This window comes from Lissotriton helveticus, chromosome 3_1, assembly GCF_964261635.1.
Source record: "Lissotriton helveticus chromosome 3_1, aLisHel1.1, whole genome shotgun sequence".
Classification (NCBI taxonomy): Eukaryota; Metazoa; Chordata; class Amphibia; order Caudata; family Salamandridae; genus Lissotriton; species Lissotriton helveticus.
In genome coordinates this window covers 102,921,160-102,948,585 of record NC_136061.1, presented here as the reverse complement: position 1 = coordinate 102,948,585, position 27,426 = coordinate 102,921,160, and positions in this window count along the sequence as shown.

Here is a 27,426-nt window from a genome sequence, read left to right as displayed (position 1 = left end):
TCTGAACCAATCAAACACTCACACCCAGTCAAAAGATCTGGGTTTAATCCATCACCGGTAGATCGGCAATTTTTAAAATGGTGGCGCTACCCCGTCTCCTATACCAGTTGCAGAACCACCCGTTCCTGATTCCAGCTCGATGGTTCCATACGGTAAACTCCGAGCTAGGGCAGTTCTTGTGGGAGGGGGGGAGGGTGCGGGTGGCGGTGCGTACATGCTTCCTCTCTACATACAGCGGGGGATTGGCTTCACCTGACCTCCTATCCTACTACCAGGCCTTGCACTTGCTGGTCCTCAATGACTGGTGGTACGGGGACAGAGGGGATCCAGCGTATGCGCTAGAGCGCTACCTGATTGGTCAGCACACGCTACACACTATACTGTACTCGGCCAGGTTGCGTGGCACACTGCCGGCAGCTACAAAGGTGGTGTTCATGATCTGGAAGCAGGCGCTTTGGCGCATGGGTTGGTGGGGTGTCTTGACTCAGGAAACCCCCCTGTGGAATAATGGGTGACTGCCTCAGTTGGCGGCTCTGTCGGGACTCAGGGGGTGAGATGCCATTGTCATATCCACGCTGGGCGATGTGGTGGCTGATAACACTATTAAGTCCTTTCGGAATCTGCAGGAGGAATACCAATTGCAGCCGGCACAGTTCTATCAATACCTACAGCTGAGACACGCGCTATCCCCCAGTTTGCGGGGTCTGGAGGACATCCCCGAGTTTAGTCCCATAGAGGTCAAACTTTTTATGGGGGATCTGGGAGACAGGAAGATTTCGCGCATATACCAAACCCTAGTGAGGCACTGCTCCCCCACACTTCAGAAGCTTCAGGGGATTGAGAGGCTGATGTGGGTGTGTTGGAGGAGGATGACTGGGTGGAGGCACTGGCGTCTCCGCGCGCAGCCACCATTGCAATGTGACTTCGTCTAGTCCAATTTAAATACCACCACAGGGTGTACTTTACTAGGATGCGCCTCTGGCGGGTGGGGATGATTTCCTCACTGATCTGTTTGCGTTGGGATCAGGCGGATGGCACATTTATCCACACGATCTGGCACTGCACCTCACTAGAGCGCTTTTTTTTGGGGGGGGGGGGGGTCTTTGCACGCCTCTTGGAGTTCCTGGGGTGGGAGCTAGAACGCACACCGCAGTTGGCCCTTTTGCACGTAATGGAGGGGGTGGGTGGCACCAGATACAAATGACACCTCTTATTGTTAGGGCTCACCTTAGCAAAGCGAGATATTGCACAGGCATGGAAAGTGACGAGGGCACCCTCGGTGGCGGGCTGGAAAACTGGTCTTGATTATTGCATGGGTCTGGAGCAGCCTATCTTTGTGGCAAGAGGGTGTCCACGCAAGCACTATAAAATTTGGAATAGGTGGGCAGAATATCGGGGATTGTGGCTGGACACCCCGGTGGCAGATGAGCAGCTACTGCCAGGCTAGGGGGAGACTATGTATGGATACTAAGAACTGTGCCGATGGGGTAGTGGCGTGGACCGTGTGTGCCTTACTGTATATGGCTATTTTGCATATCTGTGAATATGGAACTGTGGACTTGTGTGACCGGGTGGGGGGGTGTTTAGGGGGGAGTTGGGTGAGGGGGGAGTTGGGTGTATGGGCGGGGGTGCTTTTTTATATGCTCTTGTTTTTTGGGGCAGAAGTTCCTGGGGGATTGAAAAGACTTTGACCCAAACAGTCAGGGGCAAATGTGAATTTGTTGCAATGTTTGTGCAGTTGCCTCTAGATTGCAGGGTGCTGCTTGATATGTGCCTCTTGACTAATAAAATCTGTTTTTTTAAAGAAAAAGATAAATAATATCATGGTGTATATTCTTTATCTGGTGTGAGAAATAACACCTGTTCATGGTGAATCACATGCGTATTTTGGTGTTTAATGCAAAAAATCCATATGTGTATGGTAAATACTGTATGTTTCTCCTGTTAAATTTGGCATTCTTAACCCGCCAAAATATAAGTAAGGTTGAGTTACTTAACGCATTCGATAATTAGCATATGCTTTAAATACTTTCAAACCCATAATTCCTACCCATGCGTAGACAGGAGTTTACACCTGTGCGGAATATTGCGAGCAACTCATAATCAGGCCATATGCAGGGAGTGAACTGAGGCCCACAAACCACTTCCCCCTGAGTTAAACGCAAGATGAGGGATTGTTCCCGGGCCGTGACCCATCACCCCCACTGCCCTCTGGGCATTGCAAGAGAGGCACGAGTCCATGTAATTAATGAAGGTCAAATACCACAATGGGTGCCGACTATTTGCTCTCTTTCCAAAGGTCACAGCGATTTCAAACCCTCATCTCAGGGCTTGCTACATTCAACTCAGAAGTAAGTGAACTGCGGGTGAATCTTAAACTTATGTAACAAATATTGTGCATATTAATGTAGGCAAGATGCAGGATCACACCTGCTTAATTGTCATTGAGCAACTTGTCATCAAGGCATGTTTGTCAATAACAGTATTTAAATAATTTAAAGTGTGGCGGGGAAACAGTCATACTCACGTCATTCTTAAAACATAAGTGCTCCTACGACACAACAGGGCATGCTAATAATGCACATGTTCAAGTCATATAGTGACAGTCTGGTGGCCTGGCAACTTTGAGGCCACTTTGTTAACGTGCGGACACTTAGGGTACCTGGGTCCCCAATGCATCGCCAGCCCCGAAAAGTATCATCTTCAACTGTGGTGGGAGTGCCTAATCAGGAGGTATGGGGGCACCAGAGGACCTTATGGTCTAAAGGTGATCTCAGTGCACTAGAGTCCCTTGTTTATCACCAGTTTCAAAAATACATTACCAAAACGTGATTGCTTATCTCACAGTGGGGCTTTTTAACCAGGAAACTTGAAGGCACCAATAGAATGTATGGGTTGATAAGGGACTTAGTGGACCAGCGACTTATGCTCATCATCAGTCCCGCTCACTACCTTCATGCCATAAGGCTGGTTCTCTTATATACCAGCCACTGCACTCTATCTTCCCCTACAGACAACTCCTTGTGTAGCCATACTAACTAAGGTATTACCATTAGCAAGTCAGATGAGGGAAGATATGTCTATAATGAAAGAATTAGCCCATTGGGTCAGGGGACATTCCCACACCAACATATTATGTCCCTCTAATTTATCGATAATCCATTGGGTCCCCTGGGTTGACTGTGCTGGAAAACCCTGGCCAATTGCACAGTTCTGACATTTTATTTTCTGACTGTTGCAGAGTTGGATCTAAAGATCTATCTCCTTTTTTAACAATGCATCAATAAGAGACTAAAGAAGGGACACGTTTTGTAGTCTTGATAAATGGGGCATTTGGGTTTAGTGAGTGAGACTAGTTCTCAAGCAGCTCATACACATTTCAATGGTCCCTTTAATTGTCCCTAAGCATCATCTTACATCTCCATCCATGGCCAAACTGCTCAAGCAATAGAGTAGACAGGTCCTAATTAGAACCCTACACAGCCGGATATTGGACATATTTTTTCCTCATCTCGGAGTTGTGTTTCCTTCTCTACCTCGCCTCCTCGGTCCATGATCCTGTGACTGCCTCCCCCTTCCTGCCCTGCTTGGAGCCGTGGAGTCAGTTAACTTATGGTTTTTGCATTGGATTTTTGTATATCCCGCCATTTTGAGATAATTGCTATCGGCTCTTGTGACCTGGGTCCTCCTTCTTGGCGGTTTCAACAGATCCTCATTTTGGCTGGTCTGCTCCTTTGTTCTTCTGACTGACCTTTTTCCTGTAATCGACCCCCTCCTTTAGGTCTCCAACACCCCTCCCTTCCTATACTATCACCGTTACACAGGATGTTTTTGGATTGTCTGTCCCCAGCCTGTCTCTTTGTTTTTCACTTTAACTGTTTTGTACCCCGGAAGTACTTCCCTCTTGCCTGTCAGCCTGACTTGACATGCATTCCTTACCCCTTTTTACCTTTCCCCCGCTACCTTTCTTCCCCCATTGGTCGTGTGTCTTGAACATGCTTGGCGCTAATAACTCATGTTATTGTTTAATCACTGTTTTGTTCTCCTATGTTCTACTTGGTTCCTGTAACAGAAGTAATTGTTTTGTAACTTGTAACTCGCTGATCCTCATGTAAAGCATTCAGATACCTCCGGGTCTAGCCAGCGCTCTATAAAACTCTGCAAATAAATAAATAAATAACACACCGACAAATAACAGGTTTGGGCAAAGGTAACACAGGATACCTCCTTCTTTCGGCGGAGGAGCAACTGAGAATGGCATACAGCAAAATGTACAATACTTAGAGATAGATACGAATTTGTCAATATTGTCCATTTTATTTTGGAATATTAAAAATCAGATTTATAAAGGGACCCAAGAAGCTCTGGTCGGCGACGGGAGGATTGGCTGTCAAGGGGCTGACTGTATCGTCTCTCAAAGTTCTATTATCTGCTCTCACCATTTTACTTATTTATAAACAGTATTCTATTGATTATCTACCATAAATTAGTGTTTAAAAGTTTGTGGTAGTATGCACCCTACTTTCAAAATCATGCTAGACCAGAGAGTGACCATAAGCTCATGATTTTAACTCTGGAGGGTCTTGCAGACCCTTCTCCCTATTCTACTAGTACCTGCAGCCACTTCCAAGGGCTGGTGCTATTTCAAATGATGGTATGTGTAAGAAATTGGGTTACTGGTTGAGGGGGGTGAAATCCTTATCAAGCAGCATCCACAATTTTTCTCAGGGTGAAGTCACAAAAAAAAAACTAAATTAACCTGTGCTTAACTCTTGCGTAGCTTTACAGGGAGTAGTCATGCTTAACTTACAGACAATGTGTAAAGTATTTCTGCAACACTTCAAACAATAACACAGTGGAAATACACCACAAAGTATCCCTCACCTGTTTAAAAAAATAGAGTGATTTTTAATAAGTGTATTTTTTTTAATAAATAATCAACAGATATTCAGTCTCAATGGTTTCAGTAAAAATACCACCAAAAAGCACAAAGCCCCAACTATAGATACCTGACCATGCCAGATCGGGATAAAGTCACAAGTTCAGGTTGACCTCGACGGAGTGTGGTCCAGCTCCTCAAATTAAAACTGAATTTAAAGAGCATTTTGAGGATCTGTGTCGAAGACGCATCATGCAGCCATAGCAATCTGTTGGTTCCGAGATGCGTCGAGGCTACAGTGAGAGGTCCTGAATCATCATCGAGGAAGCCGTCGATGAGGACTTGAAGAGATGCAAAGTTCGGTGTTGAGGATGTGTTGAATAGTCAGGGAGATGCCTTGGTTCGGAGGAGATGTTAGGTTGTGAAGTGGAATCCGATATCATCATTAAGGCTTCCATTGTGAAAGATGTGAGGCCCTGCACCAGGGATGTGTTGCCCAGTGGCGGTGCCGATGGGCAAAGGGCTGCAATGCTGCTATTTGCTTTGGTACTGATCCACGTAGCAGTGGCAATGTGTAGGTTCTGCCCAGGGTTGTGCCACACAGCAGAGGAGATGCACCAGTTCCACTCGATCCTCAAAGGCTCGCAAGCACATTAGACCCACTTCCAAGGGTTCAGGACAGGGGTGGCACCACTTTGCTGTGCACATTCACATATGGCAGAGTCCAGGTGTAGATGCAAGGTTGTCAGAAGCCTGTTGTGACCCTGAGGCTTCATCGCAGGAGGCCAGCCAAATAGCCCTTGCAGCAACTCTGGGGTTTGGGGTTCAAGAGACGCAGGTCCAGGCCTTCTTACCCAGGCAAGTGGGCAGCAGGCACTAGCTCAGCAGCAGCAGTCCAGCTGAGTGGCAATCCTTTTGGCAGCACAACACTCCTCCCTGACAGAGTATCCGCAGGGCCAGAAATGTGGTGGAGAGTTGGTGTCTAATATTCAGTATTTATACCCGGTTGTGCCCTTGAAGTGGAGGAGGCACTTGTAGAGGTTCCCTTTGAAGCCCACAGGTATCCTGCCTTTCCTGACCTGGCTCCATACTTACTAAAGGGGGTATGCAGCTCTTTTTGGAGATGTAGGACAACACCTTTTCAAGTGTAAGTAGTCCCATCCTGCCAATGATGACCCATCCAGGCACATCAAAGCCCTCTATTTTGTCCGGCTTTCTATGAGGAATAATGCATAAATTCAGTTAAGGACTGCTAGAAAAATGATTTAAGGACACATTGAAATAGGAATTTAAAATCCAACCTAATGGTCAAGCTGGATTTTATATTGCTATTTTAAAACTGCCACTTTTAGAAAGTTATATTTTCAAGAACATGGAAAGCTCAAGGTTGTGAAGGGAGCAAGGGTTTAAGTATTTTTGTCATGGAAAAAGGGTCCCTTGCTTGCAAAATAGATACATAGATGTATATTGAAGTCTATATGGGGTCAAAATGTTTATTTAGTTAAACATTAGCAGAACAACTTTAATAGTGTGGGAACACCAGCACAAAATAAGTTACACAACTTCCAAACTCAGGCATTACTTCATTGGACTACAATGAAAACACAATTGTCATGCCACATACGATCTTCAATACATATGCTCATATGTACAAATACAAATCAACAATTTGAGTCATGGTATTATGGTTGATGACGTTTCGATCCCCTAAGAGTAATTAGTCATCATAATCAGGACATAAGAAATTATGCATGATAGAAAGTTGCCTGCTGAAAATGAAAAAAGGACAAAAGCAAGGAATCGTGGACAAGAAGGGGAAAAGGGGGAGAGAAGAAAATGGGTTTTAGATCCTATTTCCTGCATTATTGATTCCACTCACACCATGCATGAGTGACCGGGTGACAACATGTTTCACTACTGGGCTGTACTGTGCCAATACATAGTAGCTGTGGTGTGTTTGTGAGTGCCGTTGGCGCTAAAGGCAAGCTGGTGAGGCGAGTGTTGCAATGATAAAAAATGATGGTGAAGTTGCATGAATAAATATCCAACTAACCAATACACCAGCAACAATGGGAGGGGAAGTTGTACCCATCAAAACCATAAGGCTGACCAATTGGGAAATGTCACTAGTAACCGGACCAAGAGCCTTAGGTAAGCATTGGAATCCACATGATTAATGGGCATGAGAAGACCGGTACATCAATATAATGAAAAAGCACCAGGAGAGTGGCTGGAAACATTAAAACCATAGGGCCCGATTCACAAAAGTAATCTGTGACAAAATCCTAACTTTACGACTTTCGGTATTCACAAAAGGCATTTTAGGAGTAGTGAAGTTAGGATTTGTCTCAGTTAAACTTATGTTTTGATTTTAAGTTTATCTTAAGTAAAACTAAAGTTTAACTGAGACAAAATCGTAACTTTATTACCCCTAAATGCCCTTTGTGAATACCGAAAATTGTAAAGTTAGGGTTTTGTCACAGATTACTTTGGTAAATAAGCAGCAACTATGTATTTGCTGTATATAATACTAAAAATGTGACTGGCTCTTGTGGACGAGGTTGTGGTAAGATTGGAGGAGCTGACCTTCGAGCTGAGAAAACCGGCTTGAGTCTCACGGCTCAACATCCTGTGATTCAAAAATGAATCTATCCCGCCTTGTGTAATGTAACTGGTGCTCATGTAAAGCGCTCTAAGTGTGCGCTATATAAAACTGAAAAATTAGTTGCTTTGAAGTTATATCAAAGGCAGTGACGGGTTGTATAATTGCAAAGTTGAGGTTTTTTTGTTTTCACCCCGAAGGTAACAAGCATTTGGAATACAATAGGTCTCACATTTGGAAATTTTAAGCTATTGGCATGCCTTTTATGTATCTGTTTTTAAAACCAACACATATTTAAAAGGTTTGTCATTTACAATGCCACTAGCTCAAAGTCTCAGAAATGCGAGACCTATTGCATTGGAAATGCTTGTTTATAATTGTAACTCTCACCTCACCAGCAAGCCTTTGCACCAACGGCACCTGAACACAGACCACAGCTACTACTTTTTGGCACAGTACAGCCCACTAGTTATGCAAGTTGTCACAGAGTCACCCATGTATGGCAGGAAATATCTCTAACCCATTTTCTTCTCTCCTCTCTTTTTCCCTTCTTATCCCCAATCCTATGCTTTTATCGTTTGTTCATTTATACCAGGCAAGTTTCTCTCGGGCATCATTTTTTTATGTCCTGATGATGATCCGTATATCTGCTTAGGGTATCAAAACATCTTCGACCACAGTACCCTGATGCGAATTGCTGATTTGTATTTATTCATATGAGCATAGGTACTTAAGATCATATGTGACATGATTATGATTACTGTGTTTTCATTGTAGTCACATGAAGTAATGCCTGAGTTTGGAAGTTTTGTAATTTCTTTTTGTATTTGTTTTCGCACTCTATTAGTGTGTTGCTAATTTTTAACTAAATAAACATTTCAACTGTTCATTTGAACACTGTACATAGACCTCGATGTACTACTATTTATCTAGTCTGTGCAGTTTTACAAATAAGGGACCCTTGTTCCTTAAAAAATACTTTTAGAAAGTTATCATTTTGTTGCCAAAATGTTGTATCTGTTTTATGGTATGTTGAGTGGAATGTTGGTGTGCATGGTGATGTAATGGAATGTGAGGATGCCTGGGATGTGGCGAGTCAGTTGGAGTATGGGCTGAGCAGCAGGGAGGCTGCTCCTGGTGGGGCTGAATACAGACATACTACAAGAACATCTAAGAACTATTAATAATAAACGTTCATCTTTAATATACATCTTGGCTTCTGGACTTAGAACAATATAACACTAAGTCAAATGTGCCTTTCTTCCATCGTATAGGGTCACCTGTTGTGTGCTGTGTTTTGCTCCCATACAGTAGACAAAGGGCATAGATTTGGAGAGGTGTGGGTCTTCCTGACAGGAAGGGTAAAGGGGACTGTTTGCTGTGCTCAAATAGTTGTTATGTTGGGCTTTATTTTTTTTATCCTAAAACAGCAAATAATCTTAAACTTGAACCAGTCTGAAACATTACTCTGCAACATGGTCCTTTTGGTTCATCTTCAGAATCACATTTTAATGTATCTTGCATCCCTTATCCTCCCGCGCACACGCCCCAACCGAACCCCTGCTTTCTATGTGCACAAAGACACCATGTCTATGTGAATCACCAATGCACAGGTTTTCTCTTTCTCAGCTCCACCGGAAGCAAGACATGCACGAGCTATACTGCAGTAGATTTCTTCAAATTGCAAATGTTGAAAAAATGAAGCTATCTTGCTATGAAAACATCACCTGAGCTTGTGTAAAATGAAATCGTGACACTATTATCCAGTCTAATGCCCTCATTATGCGTTCTTTCAAGAAATAGAACAATGTGAGGGTGACAGATGAACCTCGTCATAGGGGAAACGGTAACTAACAAATGAAAATCTGGTTTTAAGTGCTGCCGGCTGTCATAACCTGTGCTCTAATGGTACTGCATTTATATGATCTCAGAGGAAGCATTCCCTAAATTAGATTAGGCATCAGAATCCAAGAAGGTGCAGTACTTTAATACAGAGATGACTGGCTTGGGCAGTCTGCTATCCTGTCCGGTCATTGCCCGAGCTGCTCGACATCACCTCTTCATAGCAGCTCTATTATGAAAATCAAATAAAACCAGAGGAACTAATGTCTTCGGATTTCTTTTATCTGCCGGTTTAATTTATATCATTAATCAGCGAACAGTCCAGCCGTTCACAGTGTGATATGAAGACCCAGAGGCGATTTTCCATCAGCCTCAAAAATGCATTACTGCTGCTGTGAGTCTCTGAGGCATGTTTGCTCAGGGACATTTCTGAATGACTTTTAGGGGTATCATAACTTTGGCAGCAGAATAGCAGTGTGCTCTAGGTCACGTGAAGTAAACCTGAAGGGAAATGATGAATACACATCATACCTTCAAGGAAGCTCAGGGCTTATGGTCAGTAGTTTCGATATAGTTGGTGTTTTGCTGGTTGCTATAGTGCTTGCAATCGGCAACTTGATGTTGCTGATGGCGAGCGAGGAAAAAGTCTTGCCGGGATGTAATTTTGCCTCACGGTAGCCAACTTGACGTTGAGGACCGCGAGCAAGCAAAAAATAACTGTGCTACGTGCAATTCGCGTAGTGCAAAGTAGCATAAACTTCGCAAACTACGCAAGCGTAGCATAGTGCTTTGCCCAGGGTTACTAGAAACTCCAGGGCATGTCGAGTTGGAAAAAGTCAGCTGGGCTATTCAGAAAAATGGCTTTCGTTGGAGTCCCTCTATCTTAAGAGGAGTCTGCCAGCTGACCATTGGAGTTCCACTTCTCAGTTCTGGGTACAAGTAGGAGCTGGCTCAACCCTTGAGGGTCCCCTCACAGGTCATAACTGCAGGTGTATTCACACTTCCATAGTCTTTCACTGGTGCAGAGGTGATCTGAAGGAGGGTACTGTGGGGTTCCAACATTTTGCCCAATGTCAGCCTGTGGGTGAAGGGAACTCCAGCCACTCCATATCAAATGGGGTAAAAAATCCCAGGGATAACCCTAAACATGTCTGCAGCACTTCCTGTGCCTTGTACTGTGAACTATTCTTGGTCTTCATCTCTACCTAAAACAACATGGCAGAATCCTACTTCCCCTAAGCAGACTTCCCTGTGCCCACCCCGAGGTGTAGCTACGATAAACCCTCCCTTGTGGTCACTCAAAACCATTTCTGGAGGCAGCCGTTCTCCCACTGGGATTGGTGCCTGGCTGTCTAGCCAGATAATAAAGGGGGCAGGCCCTGATGTGAGCTACATTAGCCTGTGACAGGGTAGGCACGATCTGAAGATATTTAAGTTCCTGGGCATAGCCCAGATGGATAACCTGGCAGGGAGAAACACATCTTCCCTTACCCAACCCCTAATCCACAGTCAGGTAGCAATATACATTTCACCACAGGGGATCAACCAAAGGTCAAGTGACAGTGAACACTGGCTAAAAGGCACATTTGACTCAGACAGGAAAATAAAACATTTTCTATCGGTGTCATTTTCAAAATACTAATCTAAAATCCGACTTGACGATTACATTGGATTTTAAATTATCATTAGAATGAGTTTTTGAATCAATTTCTACATAATCCCAAAAGTATGTTAAGCATTTTAACCCAGTGGTTTCCTATGGGAGAGCCACCCTTACCAGTGTAAAAAAAACGATTTTTAAGATTTTTCACAGCCGAGATATATAAAATGTAAGTACAGTGGTCCTACTTTTTAAATACCACGTATTCTGCCTTATGGCATATAGGGGTTACTTAAGTGGCAACTTATAAATACTGAAAAGGATAGGTTAGACCTGGGTACAGGTTTATTTTTCCAAGTCAGTTTGGCTTTTCTAAAACTACTACCCGTGCTGCAGGAGCAGACCTGTAGACATGCTTTGCATGGTCACATTAGTGGTGGCACAATATGTGCTGCAGTTCACTAGTGAAATCTAACTTAAAGGCAGTGGATTCACTTTTGTACCATAAAGCAGCAACTTGTTGGTAAGTTAAGTATATCAATTTGGAGTATAGCCAATTTAGACATCTTCTAGAGGTCAGAGCAGTGTCCCAGTGTCCAGAGTCAAAATCCAGCTTTATCAGTCCACAAATAATTGAGGGGACTATACAAACAGAAGCATTTTCCTACATTAATTTATTTTGATTTATGTTTGTTTGTAAGGCATTATTTCTTGTGTGAAGCACAGTGATGATGGTACTGTTCGCACCCAGCATTTCCCATGCACTGATAAAAATGAATGAACCATGTATGCTTGATGCATCTGGGGGATAGTTTCTTTGCTTTTTTAAGTAAGGAAGACATATCTAAATGCTAAACTCAAGCATAACCCCAAAACATATTCAGTTTGGAAAATTTTGAATCACCGGAAAATGATCTTGATTGGAGAGCGTTCAAGTCTTGGTTGCCCAGAGTTATCCCCACCTGCTCAGAGTCCACAATTCATCATACTACTACAAAGAAAATACAGTACATGGAATATTCGGACACATTTTTCATTTAGTCATTAGATGTTTCCAAACTAGTAGCCACGAGCCTCTGTTTTAGATGTGTCTTTTTACACATAAAATAGAGTTTACACCAACTCTTTAGGTGGCAAAATCTGCTGCAGTATAAAACATGGCTACTCCGAAATAAAAGTACTGTTGAGCAGCTGGTGGCTGGTGGCTGTATCACGTCTTATACGAGTTTTTGTGCTATTTGCAAACCGCTTACCCCACTCTTTAGAAAATAAAGTTTGAGTAGATAAATTAAATTTGCAAGACGGTTAATCTGGCAATGTTATTTCGCCCCCTCTGTGATTACTCAGAAAATAAATGTCTTCTGACTCGAGACTGGCATTCAGTATTGAAACTGCTCCTCTAATCTGTGTCTGATTGCTTTCACCACAACAGAAATATTGCCTGTTGTAGGAGATTTATCGCCAGCTGCTTTCCAAGGTATTGACTTTATGGAAGAGCTGATGTACATCAGAGACTTTAAAGATGCCATAAAGGCTTCCGGTCACTCCTCAGAGGTAAACATTCATAGATTTAGTGCCGTCTTTTTAGAAAAGGATTATTCTCTTTTTTTAAATGTTTGTAGCAATAATTGAGGTAAGAAAGAACATCTGTATTATCTTTGATGAGATGATGCAGATTGTGAGTATCTTATAGGCTCACGAGGTGCTAAGTCTTCAATAGTGCGGATGTGGAAAGTTACATTGATGAACGTCGCATAACTTGGAAATCTTTTGTTCAAACTTTACCTCCGTCCTGAAGTCAAAGCTAACAAAGGGCAAAATGTAGAGTTTGGCGGACAGTATTCTCTGTCACAAATGGAGCAGCGGCTGTGATAGTGCAAACATCAGATGACCTGCCTTAATTAGAGTGAACAGGTTATCACGAAACAGAACAACAATAATCATACCCACACCCAAAGAGAAATCTCCTAAGGTGTGGAGGGTCATACGTATGTTGTTATTCAGAAGCAAACTCCCACTTCAGAATTTGTTTGTAAATAAAAAGGGTGGTGAACGGCTGCCTAAAATAAGGTGGACGCCCGCCAAATTTTGATTGCTTTCAGACAAGGCGTTGTGGCTATAACTCCTCTAAAGGGACAGAGATCACCAAAATGCTGGCTGTGTTCTTGTCATTTTCCATATTAAATCAATGAGAACTAGTCTGTCAAGACGTGATGAGGAACTCAAAGCTGTGTGTTGTTACCAGAAAGAAGAAATCTTCTTTCTTTATGAAGCCCTCACCCACCAGCCTAGTTGGTGGCATGCTTCATCATCGGGCCCACTTGGTGACACCGAGTGTGTCCCTGGTGTGCTACAAAGCCTGTGTTACAGCAGAGCTGGTAGATTAACTGAGTGTGCAGTGTAGGTGACGTGAAATTGAGATTTAAAAACTGTCCAGTGGTCCCATTATCCAAAGGCATTAATTTTAATGTGTGGGCCTCTGGCAGCAGTAAAAAAGAAGGCAGTGGATGTAGGTGGAGTTGTCCTGCATCCTGTGACTGGCTTTCCTCAGGACCTCAAAACTGGCCCCCACCCTTGCAGCGCACCGGGGGATTGCCCGGTGCCCGCAACGGCCAGTCCGGCCCTGCCCTCATGGATGATGAGCCACCCAAAGAGGATCAAAATGAGACTGAAATTTTATTGGGGAAAAAAGTGAGAGAAATTGTAACCTTTTCAGATGATGTCCTGTGCTACTCAGGGCCTTTGATCTGGCAGACATTCGGTGGTATTCCACAGATGCCAGAAGTCTCACGTTATTGGGAAGAAATCTTGGTGTTAATGAGGGTTAGGAGGGCAGCAGCAAGTCCTAATGATGCTGCTTCAGGGCTAAGGACAGCCTTTAATGGTAGCAAGTAATAGAACATGACAGCTGCCAATTCTCTGTAGCAAGAACTCCCACTCTTCCTGGTCCGGACATCCAGCTTCACGGGTGAAGGAACGTTGTTACATTTAAGGCATTGTTGAAATGTTGAGCCCCTATACACAGGACAAGCAGCATGAGAACAACTTCGATACTGTTTTTTATTTAAGGTAGATAAAAACTAATCCAAGGTACTCGTTGCAACTGTGCCGCTAACCTTTGAAGTAATGTGTAAGGCAGTCCTAGCACTACTAGCAGCCATTACGTCCATATACTAAAACTGTTTGGTAAAAATTAGGCCTAATTAGCACTAAAATTGTTACCACTGGTTACATCCACATTTACACTCCAGCAGCAGAAGGCTTGAGTTGGGTAGCAACAAACGACTGTTATTCAGCTTCCACGATATCCATGTGTGAATGAGTGCTTTAGAAATACATATGTTAAATTATGTTACATTATGTTATGCAACAGACATTTCTGAAGGTTGGCAGACGATGTGCAGTATTAGACAGATTACTTGCAGGTAATCGTCATCACGGTGAGTCCTTTTCTTCCTTTTCTACCTCACCCCATTCTGATTTACTTCCCTACCTCGGAGAGGAAGCATTGATTGTTTGATTTCTGCTTGATAGAACAGGATGGACGGGGAAGGTGTGTCCTCTTATTCCCCCGGCAATGGGAGGAGTTTTTTTTTCAACAAAGGTTTACAGGAGTTTGTCTAACTGATAAGTAATGAGGCCATTAGGAGTGGGCATAATATGGAAGCTGAGATTGCATCACGACTTTGTCACTCTTACTCGTCTCCTTCCTAAAAAATACAAATATTACAGCAGTTAAACACCAGTAAATGGCCTTACCAGGCTAATGCGACCTCCTTACAATTAGACGTGTGTAAAATTCATGTAATTTGCGTTTGCACAATTAATCAAAATAACAGCAACACTACATATAACTATGAGAAATCCAATACATCCTTGTGTCAATTTTTGGCACAAGGATGCATATAAAGAAAAGCACAGTGGACAACAGCCACATGATTCTGTTGTTCACTTCTAAACGCTGTATACTTGGCGTGTAATTACATGAAGTGGCATTGCTTTGTGAATTTCATATAAGAAGCACAATGTACATTTCCCAAAATTACACAAATTAACCAGCGTAATTTACAGTTTACCCAGGTCTATTAAAAAATGTATTTTCTTCTCTTACGCCTCTGAGTACTAGAAAGGAAAACGTCCTCTATCTATGCCCTTGGTTTCAGACCCCTGTGTATGTCCTCCGGTCCCAGCCCAGTCCTATGGAGACTGGGAGCTCTGTTCCAGAGACCAAGAGAATGACACGTTCTTGTGGGTATTGGCTCCTCTCTTGGGTGCTGTGCAGCTGATACTATTTAAACCACACCCAAGAGAACATTCTTGCTTTCCCTTGCAGATCCTCTCTAGAGCACATACTTACCATTGGTATACTGCAGATCCAGTGCACCACTTGGGGAAAGCATCATTTTATTGGCTGGGGCAGAGTTTTGGGGGTAAGTTGGGGTGTGCCCTCATGAAATAAATGCATTCTTGGCTTTGTAGTTGTAGTTGTGTTTGGCGCTTCAAGTCGTGCTTGCTACAAGATGTTCTAACGTCTTCATTTTTTGGATTAGTAACTTAAATATATAGGGGCAGATTTATGAAGGCCTTGCGCCGCCGCCAGTGCGTCATTTTTAACATGGAAAAAGTGACGCACCGGCGGCGCAAGGCCTTCATAAATCTGCCCCATAGTGACTGGTTTACCAAGTAGTAAATCTGCACCCCTCCAATGGATGCCTATTTAGGACCAGATGTTCTTACAAGTGTCACAATGCAGCACAGCAAGCAAAGCTGCTGTATTCCTCTGTGCTGTGTCACCTGGATAGAGCAGCACTACACCGTATCTTCAAAGAAACCTCTCCACATTCACCAGAACACTTTGTGCTTCCCCCCACCAGAACAGGCACATTTGTGCTATAGTGTAATAGGTCTGATTTGTTTTCAGGATAGTTTTTGCGCAGAATGGGGTTCCTGCAAAAAACAAACTACCCTTAGGGGCTATTCCCTCTTTTCATGTGTGCTGCAGAAGGGAAAATAGCAAGGATAAATAAAAAATATTTCTCCTCATTATGCCAGCTTCAGACAGGTGGAGCATTGTGGCACAAATCCATATCTACAATTCTTTGCACATATGGGTTTGTATTAACATCCATGGGGTGAATGGAAGGGTGTTGGTGTGCTAAACAGGAAAATATGCATGTTATTTTTCACCTATTCATAATAGGTGTTATTCATCGCACCCAATAAATAACATACCTGGTGACATTGTTATTTATCAGGTGTGATAAACAACACCTAAACTCGTAATCCAGACCTCAGCATGAGGATGAGTTCCTTGACTTACCTGCTTGGATTGTTTCTAGTACTACTAGTCAGTTCTGCTATAAACAACATCTTTAAAAAAGAACTAACTGTCAAAATTAAAAGCACATGGGCATTCTGCTTTCAGAAATGAGTCTTTCAAAAAATGTAAATGTCAAAAATGGACTTGTTCAATCTGTTATCAAAGGAGTAATTTCTTTTTCTTTGCTTTCAAGAAGCATGTTGACAAGAAAACTCACATATTGCACCAATTTTACTTTTTGTTTTCTAAATGACCGGGATGTCAAAAACAAAAGTCTTCCAGCCACAGGGGCATTTTTTTTAATACTGCGAGCTCTACAGAACGCGGAGTCCAGAATACTTCGTAAAGTAAACTCCACCAGCGGAGCAGAGCTCACCTCCCACGATTAATTGTGGCACCGGTATGACAATAAGGGGCATATTCTCAAGGATTGATCGCTGAGTTATTGCCACTTTATCGCAGCCCCAGTGGTGATAAATTAATCTCCCTAGTCACAAGCTAGTGCTAACAGCTCACATCACCAGTTTACCTGCGATAAAAGCCGCAAAAAACATTACCACAGATGACCCCGGCAACTATCACTATGAGATGCAGAGTTTGCGTTCCCGTGCCAAAAGCCTTGACAACACCAATGACCAGCCAGATCATTGATAAGATCCCAAAACAGGCGATGAGGCCCGTTAGCAGCACGAAAATAACACCTGCTCTGACCTGGTGTAAAGTCGGACGACAGCCTGTACCAGAAAAGGGAGCCCAGCCCAGAGCCACACCTGAAGAACAACAGATGCCATGGAGCCACTGATTATGCAGCTTGGAGCCATAACGGGGCCACAGCACCCACCACTACCGCCCCCACGACCCCTCCCCCGGTCACACCCCCGGCACACCTCCCAGGCAAAGACATGCCACATCCACTTCATGAAATCATGTACCAAAGAATCCACCTGATTTCGCACAATCACAACAGGGAACATGCTTGTGTCGTCACAAAAAAGAGCATAACACATTCACCTTCGAATTACCAAACAAAATGTTATTCAAATAAACCCAGAAGAACATAAATGAAGACACATAGCGGTTGTCTTTGGGACAATCTGTAGGTCACAGCCTGCAAGACAAAAAAACAGATGAGAAAGGGTGTCATGCGCTCATCACAGGACAGAGAGAGAGAGAGAGAAGGAGAGAGAGAGAGACACATAGAGAGAAAGAGAGGGAGAGAGAGAGAAATATGGAGAGAGAGGGAGAGAGAGAAAGGCGGAAAGAGAGGAAGGGCGAGGAAGACGGAAAGAGAGGGAGGGAGAGGAAGACTGAAAGAGAGGGAGAGAGAGAGAAAGACGGAAAGAGAGGGAGGGAGAGGAAGACAGAAAGGGAGGGCGGGAGAGTGAAAGAATGAGAGGTAGGGAGAGGAAGCTGGAAAGAGGGAGGGAGAGAGAAAGACGCAGAAGAGAGGTAGGGAGAGGAAGACAGAAAGAGAGGGAGGGAGAGAGAAAGACGGAAAGAGAGGGAGAGAAAGACACAGAGAAAAGAAGAGAGGGACAGGGAGAGAGAGGGAGAGAGAGTGCAGACAGTGTGCACCCAGGCCTTACTGCTCACCTGCTGCCACCGGTGTGTCTACAACCACGTGCCGGTATGTAGTGCAATCCACCAGGTCGCTGATCTGAAACAGATCCCTCATCTGAAACAGAGTCCATATACATGGACTTATAATTCATACACCATCATTGCCTGTCCGACCATGTGCACCCAGGCACCTGCACCCAGCCCCTCCCACCGCCCAGCGGTGCAAGCCTGCTCCTGCACACCCAGGCCTCATTGCTCACCTTCTGCCACTGGAGTGGCACAAAGAGGGCCCACCATGTGCCAGTGCAAGCCCCAAGCCCTGGGCTCGTGACCATGGCACCCTCCACATCATGCAGCCCCACTCCGCGGGCCACCAGGTCTCACACTTGATTCTGGGTCTTGATTTTGCTATGGCAGAGGACATTCCAGTGCACAGGGCATCATCGCAGGTTGCATACCCGCTCAGTCTTTGAGGTGCCACTAACTCTGTGACCCGCGAGGCAACATCACATGGCAGTAGGCACGCACTGCCCGCTGGCTCAGGCCTACACTGTGGTCTAGCAGGGCTCACAACGATTGTCACGAGTCCGGACCATCAGGACAGGGCATCATCTCAAGCTGCACAACCGCTTAGCACTTATGGTACCCCTACCTCATGCACTGAAAGTCATCGTCCCCGGGCGGTGTGCCTGTGCCGGGTTCAGTGTATCCAGTGCCACCAAGTCTGTCCCCCACAAGTCATGGAACCCTTTATGATTGGGTCTCGTGGTGAGGACACCATCATGTCACCGCTGGCCCAGGAGAATGTGATGTTGCAGGGCCCTAGGCCCTAATGCATACATTAACACCACACCAATGCACCCAGAGAGACAGTGGAAATGACAGCCAGGACATGCGCCCAGCCCTTTTTATTGGCAGGGACACATGTCCTGTGACGCGTGTGCTGGATGGGTGTGGTGTGGGTGTAAACCAGCCATGAGGGAGTGGCTGTGGCATGCTGAAAACTAAAGCTGTGATCAGCAGATCACTACAAGGAAAACCTGGTCCATGTAGTGTTGTCCTCCCCCCTGTAAGCATGAGCGGAGTGGGCTGGCCTGGCGTATGCCAGTCCAGTGTAAGGGTGTGAACAATGACCCCGGGGCTCTGGGCGTGGTTCCATATTGGGATAGCCAAGGAAGTAACTAATGCATGTGTCCCTGTTGTCATGTTGGTGCCACCTGTACGCATTCGGCAATGTGTCACCTCGTGATCCAAGTCCAACGACATGAGCAATATGGACGTAAGGGGTAATCACTGAGCCTACATTCAGTCATACTTCCACACTTGAAAGATCATAGACATGACACACCTGTGTGATTATGAATTTATTTTTAATGCTCATTCAGGGGAGTGTTGCAGCTGGAGCAGTACACGGCCATGCAAGCAATGTTGCCTCGTGGAGGGCGATCCAGAGTCCTTCAGGGTATGACAAGTCTAAAGAAAGATGAAGAGTTCAGTCCACAGTTTGATTGCTGTGTCAATGGCGATCAAACAGAATATGGCAGTCCATGTCGAGGTCCAAGATGAGTGTCACAGTGTAAGGTGACGATGCAGAGGGCAGAACCAAGCAGAAACAGGCATATTGCGGAGATGCGTGCTACTGAGTCCTTCTCACCACGATGGCAGATTCATCCGCATCTTCGTCCTCTGCTGCTCCATGTCCCTCACGTGTGGGTGGTGGTGTTCTGTCTCCAGCACTGTGTGGCAGTGATACCTCAGGGGCCAGAGATGGAATGTCTGCCACACTGTTTGGCACTGATACTTCAGGGGGCAGAGATGTGATTGTAGTGGTAGCAGCAGCATGCATCAGAACCAGGTCTTGTGGCAGGAATGCCATGATATTGGTCCTGAGGTCATTGAGAAACCCAGCTACCTCTCTCTGGTGTGCAGCCATGGCAGCCGCTCTTTCCACCGGCGTCCATTCCATGGTCTCCATTGACCTCCGCATGTGTTCCAACACCTGTATGATATCGCTAGTGATACTCTGACTGGACAGATTTTCTAGTCACTGAGTCAGGGCTCCAGCGATGTCAGCCATGGTCCATTGGAGAGCATGGAGTGGACTGTGGGTGTCCTTTAGGGACCCTGAGTTTTCCCTGATGGGACTGAGGCACCCACATATTGCATCTAGTTTGGCTGCCATGAGGTCGAACCCCACCTGCACCTGTTCAGCCAGTGTCTCCTGGAGCTCCAACACACAGCGTTGGAAGGCTATGTGTTCTTTGTGGGGGTCCTGGGAGGCAGCGGTTGTGGTGGTTGCTGCCTGCTGTGTGGTCTGTGCAGGGAGTGGGGTCTCCTCGTAGCAGCTGGGCTGCCCTCCTCCTGGAACTGGGCTGGGAGGCACTCCACGAGCTGTTGGAGGGCATCAGAGTCGAAGCTGTGGTGGTCCTCTTCCTCATCAGAGAAGAGAGGTTTGGGCTGCTCGGTAACCAGTCAAAATATCGAGTTTTTAATTTCGACTAGACATAATATCGAGTCAAAAATATAGAATAGACATAATATCAACTAGACACAATATAGACTACCAAAATATCGACTAGAAAATGTTAATATCGAATAGAATGGACATAATATCGAATCAAAAATATAGAATGGACATATTATCGACTAGACATAAGATAGACAACAAAAATATCGAATTTTAGGTAAGTTAATATTAACTTTTATTTTTTGAGAATTATAATTCTGTAGCGGGTTGTGGGTTTATAGGGGAATAGGGTGGGAAGTAATTTAATTATAATTAATTAAATATGTTAATTTATTTTTTGTTATTTATTTAGAATTAATTGTTAATTAATTATTAATTGTTAATTAATTAAAATATAATTGGTAATTAATTTTAATTGATTAATTGATAAATATTTTAATTATAGTCATTTATTTTCTAGAGCGGGTTGTGGGTTTATAGGGGAACAGGGTGGGAAGTAATTTAATTATAATTATTTAAATATGTTAAATAATTAATTGATTGGTATTTATTTTGATTAAATTGTCAATTTTTTATTGATAATTAATTATTTGTTAATTGATATTTATTTATTTTTTCTTAATTGATTAATTGATAATTATGTGAATAATATTATTTTATTTTTAGCAGCGGGTTGTTGGTTTATAGGGAAATATGGTGGGAAGTAATTTAATATAATTAATTAAACATGATAATTAATTAATTGGTATTTATTTAAAATAAATTGTTAAATAATTTTTTAGTGGTAATTAATTAATTCTTAATTGGTAATTTAAATTTATTAATTGATTAATTTATAATTCTGTGATTTATATTAATTTATTTTCACAAGAGTGGTGATATTAAAATTTACCCTTACGCTATCCAAAGGTTTCCCTACTGTTGCATTCGCTGGAGTGGGAATAGTAATTTTTACCCCTACGCTATCCAACGCTTTCCCTACTGTTGCACTTGCTGGAGTGGGAATAGTCATTTTTACCCATACGCTATCCAACGCTTTCCCTACCTTTGCAGGCTCTGGAGTGGTAATAGTAATTTTTACCCCTACGCTATCCAACGCTTTCCCTACTGTTGCACTCTTTGGAGTGGGAATAGTAATTTTTACCCCTACGGTATCCAACGCTTTCCCTACTGTTGCACTCGCTGGAGTGGGAAAGGTAATTTTTACCCCTACGCTATCCAACGCTTTCCCTACTGTTGCACTTGCTGGAGTTGGAATAGTAATTTTTACCCCTACGCTATCCAACGCTTTCCCTACTGTTGCACTCACTGGAGTGGGAATAGTAAATTTAAACCTCTCGCTATCCTACAGAAACAATATTGTATATGTTTTGTTAATAATATGTATATATATATATATATATTTTAAGTATGTTTAAATTAATTATAATTATTATTATAGTACTTTAAAATTACTTTTAAGATATTTAAAAAAAATCGATATTTTGACTGTCTATATTTTTACCTCGATATTTTGGTAAGTCGATATTTTGACTGTCGATATTATGTCAGTGATCCGGGCTGCTCTGCAGGAGGTTTTGATTCACCCTCTGCAATGTAAAGGGGAGATGCAGTTTCACAATGTGTCCACATGTATGTTGTTGCATTTTACCTGTTTTCATGTAGACTGCATGACTGTGTACATTGTGGCTGTTTGGGAGGAGCTGCCTATTTGATGGGGGACAGTGGACCTTTCGACAACATCACAGATGTGTGTTTGTACTTGTACATTGTCAACTCACATTTCCCTGCAATGCCAAACGTGATTTGCCCGTTTCTACACACAAGCGGCACCAGTTGTGTCCTGTGTTCTGTTGTGGACGTGTTGCGGTTTGTACCACATTGTTGTCAATGTTGATGTGCTCTCCATGTTATGTGTGTGTGTGCAGCGTTTTGGGGGAGTCGCCCTTGCATCTCTGATTTTGCCGCCCATCTCCGTTACATGCGGTGTGCCTTTTACTTCTGTGCTTCTACAGTGCTGAGATGTTGCATACTTGGGTACATGGTCTCTTGGTGGGAGTTGGGGGTCTGGGGCATGGTTTGTCTGCAGATATGCTGTACTTCAATGTGCATGTGTGCCATTGTGCCCATCTCCCCCGTCCCCTCAGTCCCTGATCGTTACTTACCCTGGTGCTGTTGTGTCCGGTCATGTTAACCAGTGTCCGGTCCCCCAAATCCTGCCACCGTCTCCCCACTTATGACTGTGGACACCATTTCCTCCATCTCGTCAATGTCCTTCTGTGGCACAGGACTCCCACCTCCAGTCTGCATTGCGGCCTTCTGATTGTTGGCGAGTTTCAGCTTGGTTTCGCGCTTGACATTGTTCCAGCACCTTGTGACCTCTTCCATTGTCCTCTTCAGCACCCCGACTGCATTCACCTTGTCCTTGTCCACAATAGACTGCCATAGTCCATTTATTGTTGCCAATGACACAGTGGAGGTGATGAACAGTTGTTGATTGTGTTCTACCACCTCTGTTATCAGGATCCTGTTTTCCTGCGGACTGAACCGCTTCTGCCTACTCTTCTTCTCCTTCTCCTTGCCCTTCCCTGACCCCGAGGTCTCTGGCTGGTCCTCCGGGGGACTTGTGGGGTTCTGTTTGTCCTCCGTACTTGCTCAAGCAACATCTATTGTGCTTCTCAACTAGTGGTCTCTCTTACACAGCGAGACTGCCAATCAGTGCAGGCTGATCTGGCGGGCTGCCTAGAGGAAGTTAAAAAGTGGATGACCGCCTCATGTCTCAAACTCAACGGAGACAAAACGGAGCTTATGCTCCTCGGCTGCTCTGGGTCCCCTACGATTGACTCTATATGGCCCCCTTGTCTGGGCTCTCCTCCAATACCCAAAGACACCATAAAAAGCCTTTGTATCTGGGTGGACAGTTCTCTGACTTTTAACAGCCAAGCATCAGGCTTGTTTTGGTCTGATCAGACTTCTCAAGAAGATCCTTCCCTCCTGCCGTTTGAGGCCAAACAAACGGTGGTTCAAGGTCTGATTCAGTCCCGTCTCGATTTTGGCAATGCTCTTTACTTGGGAGCTCCTGAATACACTTTGCGGAAACTCCAGTTAATTCAGAACTGTGCCGCGCGAACGCTGCTTCAGATCCCCCGCAGGCTTTCAGCTAAGCCCGGGCTGAGGAGCCTATATTGGCTCCCTGTCAGGGAAAGAATTAATTTTAAATCTCTGTGTATTACTCATCAGGCTTATTGGAAAACAGGACCGGTGATTAATCACTCCTTAATCACCCCGTACCATCCCAATAAACAGCTTTGTTCTACCCATGCCTTTTTTGCCACAGTTCCCAAAATGAGGAGATCAAGATCGGGAGGCCAGTCGTTTTCGTATAATGCGGCAAAAATGTGGAATTCATTCCCCCTTGATCTTAGATCCAACCCCAATCTGTCCTCATTCCGCAAACAGCTAATAACTTTTCTTTTTAACAAATCTGACTAAAGTCCTCCTGTCGACCGCTCTTATCAGGTAGCACTACTTTATTTAGTGCTTGGACGCCCCAGGACAGCTATCGCGCTCTATAAAAAATGTTTTCATTTCATTTTGCTGTTGTTTGGCATTTCTTTGCCTGTATTTTTTCTTCTTTTATAGTGATTTTTCTCGCCTGGCATGTGTGACTTGCAGGCCTGTCGCTGGTTTTCGCTGAATTTTGTATCGTGATCGGCCACATTTATGCGGCTTTGCATTGACTTTATCGCAAATATTTGGCCGTTGTTGTGGGCCTATGGCATAGTGCCTCCCTGTTGTGAATACTTAGTTAACAAGGCATTATTTTCCCGCAATAGACTACGATGTAAAGAGTTGCGTTAGGCTCATTTTGCGGTACTTATCACACGTTCTTGAGAATAGCCCCCTATATTGCTTATTATCAAATTTCATTGGTGAGGGGGTGTGAATGATTCAGGTTCCTGCTTTATGGAAGTCATTCTTTCATTATATATTGATTCTTACTCCATCCAGTAAAATATGTATTATTTGTTCTCCTGAAGACTGAAGAATAAAAGTCTGGCACATCCCTTGGTGTAGAGTATCTCAATGAATCCACCTTATTCATCAGATTTCCGCTCTACACAAGTCATCATATAGACTTTCTTCAAGGGTGGGTGGGATAATATTGAGATAATCTAACCTAGAAGGTTCTTAAAACGTCTTATATATTTGCAAGGATCAATGGATAATAAGAGGTGAAGCATATTCATTATGTCAGTTGAATGATTTGGGAGAATATGTTGCAAGGGTTACTATCAGTTCGCCATTTGTACCAGGCTGAGTAAGCTCAGCATTTGATAAGGAGCAAATCAACTCAGATTAACAAATTTCAGATTTATTTTACCAGCCTGACTTCTTGTTGCTAATCCCTGCACGCCATCTAGTCTAAGCAGCCCAGACACATAGACACCATAATTCTCTCATTCGCAGAATTAATGTGAAAGGCCCTGGATCCCTTGGCTAGGCATTTCGGGGCTTCCAGATCAGCTTTGAGCAATACCAAATCCTCCTTGCTGGAATGCCTGCTGCATAATTGAACCACTATGCATGAGAGCACAGTAGAAATCTGCATCTAGCAAGAAGTGGGCACTCACACGCAAAAGATGCACACATACACCACTTTAGAGCAATTTTCCACAGCTTCGGGGCTCTCCCGAATGGCTATGCTCAGTGCCCTAGTGATTATATCCAAAAGTCAATCCTTTGCTTCTCAGTGTCCCTATGCCCCTGTATTAATGTCCCCACAACAATGTACCCATGTTACTGTCCGTTTTCAATGTGAATACTCTCATGTAAGTTTCCAAATATTACAGACCCAATAGCTGCAATGTGTTCTGTTAAAGGGTGTCAACACATCAGTATCCCCATATTAGTGCCCGAATCCCATGCCGTATATATTTGTCAATTGCCCTGTGTGCAAGCACTATCCTTGTGCAAGGGTCCCTATGTTAGTATCCCCACATCAATGGTAAACTCCTAGAGACAGAATCAGGATTCAATTGTCAGTGTCCTACTATCTCTGTCTGCCTCTATCAATTCAGCAGTGCCAGAATCCAAGTGTTCCTATGTAGGAGTGTCACAGTTGATGCTGCTATGTCAGTTTCCCAGTCTTACTGCTAGTACCTCTCTCCCAGGGTCATGGCGTAAGTGGCATAATGTCACTGCCTTTTGTCTCTTTGTCCCTGTCCCAGTGTCTTTGTCTCCGATTAGGTGTGTTCATGTTGCCATGTTTCTTAAGCACTATGAGGAAAACTAAGGGAAGTAGGATCCTAAGAAGAATGGCAGATACCCTGAGAGCTGAGAATGGTAATGGAAATGAAATATGCAAGTGGTACAGAAATATTAATATGACATGGTGAGTAAGAGTTAGGAAGAATAAAGCAAGAAGTTTAGAAATTACGGGGCATATTATCAAGGGCTTTATCTCCGCTTTTTTGGCTTTAAAAGCCAACGAAGCGGAGATAAAAATATCGCCCTGTCAACAGCAGGGTGCTAACATGCAAAATCGCATGTAAGCACCCTTTTCCACCACGCTTCCCTTAGCATCTCCAATGAGATGCAAAGTGGGCATTCCAGAGCAAAATAATAGGAGAAATGTTGCTAAGCGACATTTCTTGTATTATTAAGCTTCACACTTACCCTGTTAGAGACAAAAAAAGCAGCGCTAACTATGGTTAACGCTGCTTTTTTACGTCTGCTAATTTTCACACTTAGCCATGTAATCCAATGGGAGGTGGATTACATGGCTAAAATCATGCTGCCTAACAGCAAGGTTTCGCTGATTGCAGTGTGATTATCCTGGATTTCCAGCGATAATCACACTAACACTAGAGCATATCGAGAATCTAGCGGTAAATTAAGGAAAGGACCAGAAATGTCAAACACCAATTTCTTCCAAGGTTCTTGTGGCCACTCAACAGGTTTAAGAGGTGGGACATTAAGTTTCAGCACTTATCACCTGCATTACAAACAAGACAATCTCTAACCACACGATCTGCCATTCGATCCATGCCTGGGCACCAAAAATAGCCTTTAATCAATCTTTTCATTGCCAACATCCCTGGATGAGAATCATGAGCCATCTTAAGAATTATCTCTCTCACTCCCAAAGGAGGAACACACTTTCCATCCTTATAGATAAAATCACCATCTAACTTCAAATCCTCTAAAACCTTAAACGAACGGCATAATGTCTTCTGGAACATAATGTTTTTGTGGCCAATCCTCCACCAGAAATTTCTTATGCAATTGCCACAAAGCATCATTCTCCTCACTTTTTTTCCAAGTTTCTTCTGATATACTTGAAAAAGCACCAACCACAACATCTTGGATGTAGTGACAACATCCACATAATCATCTTTATCCTTCGGATCTGACTCACAAGGATAGCGTGACATAAAGCCATCTGTTACCAAGGAAACCAAGTATCTCCTTGGTATGCTACCACGTCTGTATTACAGCGGAGCAGATTTCAAACATAAAAGTGAAAATGTACATTCTTTTTACCCGGAACATATTCCATTATGAAACAATACTCTTGTAACCTAGAAGTCAATCTAGCCATTCTTGAGGTGGAATTCCAGCCACCAAAAGGTGAAAGTATATACAATAAGGGCTAGTGATCCGTCCTTAAAATAAACGTTGTCCCCCAGATATAATTCCTGTAATGCTCTATAGCCCACACACATGCAAGCAGCTCCCTCTCAATCACTGCGTAGCCCCTTTCTGTCTCACTCAAAGTTCTTGACACGAAGCACACATTCCACTCTTCACATCCACTCTTTTGAGACAATAACCCTCCAATACCATATAGGCTTGCATCAAGAGTTATTATGCATTGTTTTTTTAAACAAAAAGGTCTTAGTGTGGGTGAATTAATGATATCCTGTTTGATCTCATTAAAAGCCTTTTCTTGTGAATCAGACCATTCAAATTGAGTATTGTGCCTTAATAAGCTTCTTAAAGGCTCCATTTGGTGGCAAAGTTAGTCACAAACTTGGAATAATATTCACACATCCCCGCAAAGAATAGTAACTGGTCTTTGTTTTTTGGGGATGGAGCCTTCATAATGCCTTCCACATTTGATCTCTTGGGAATTACACCATCACCTGTCAGG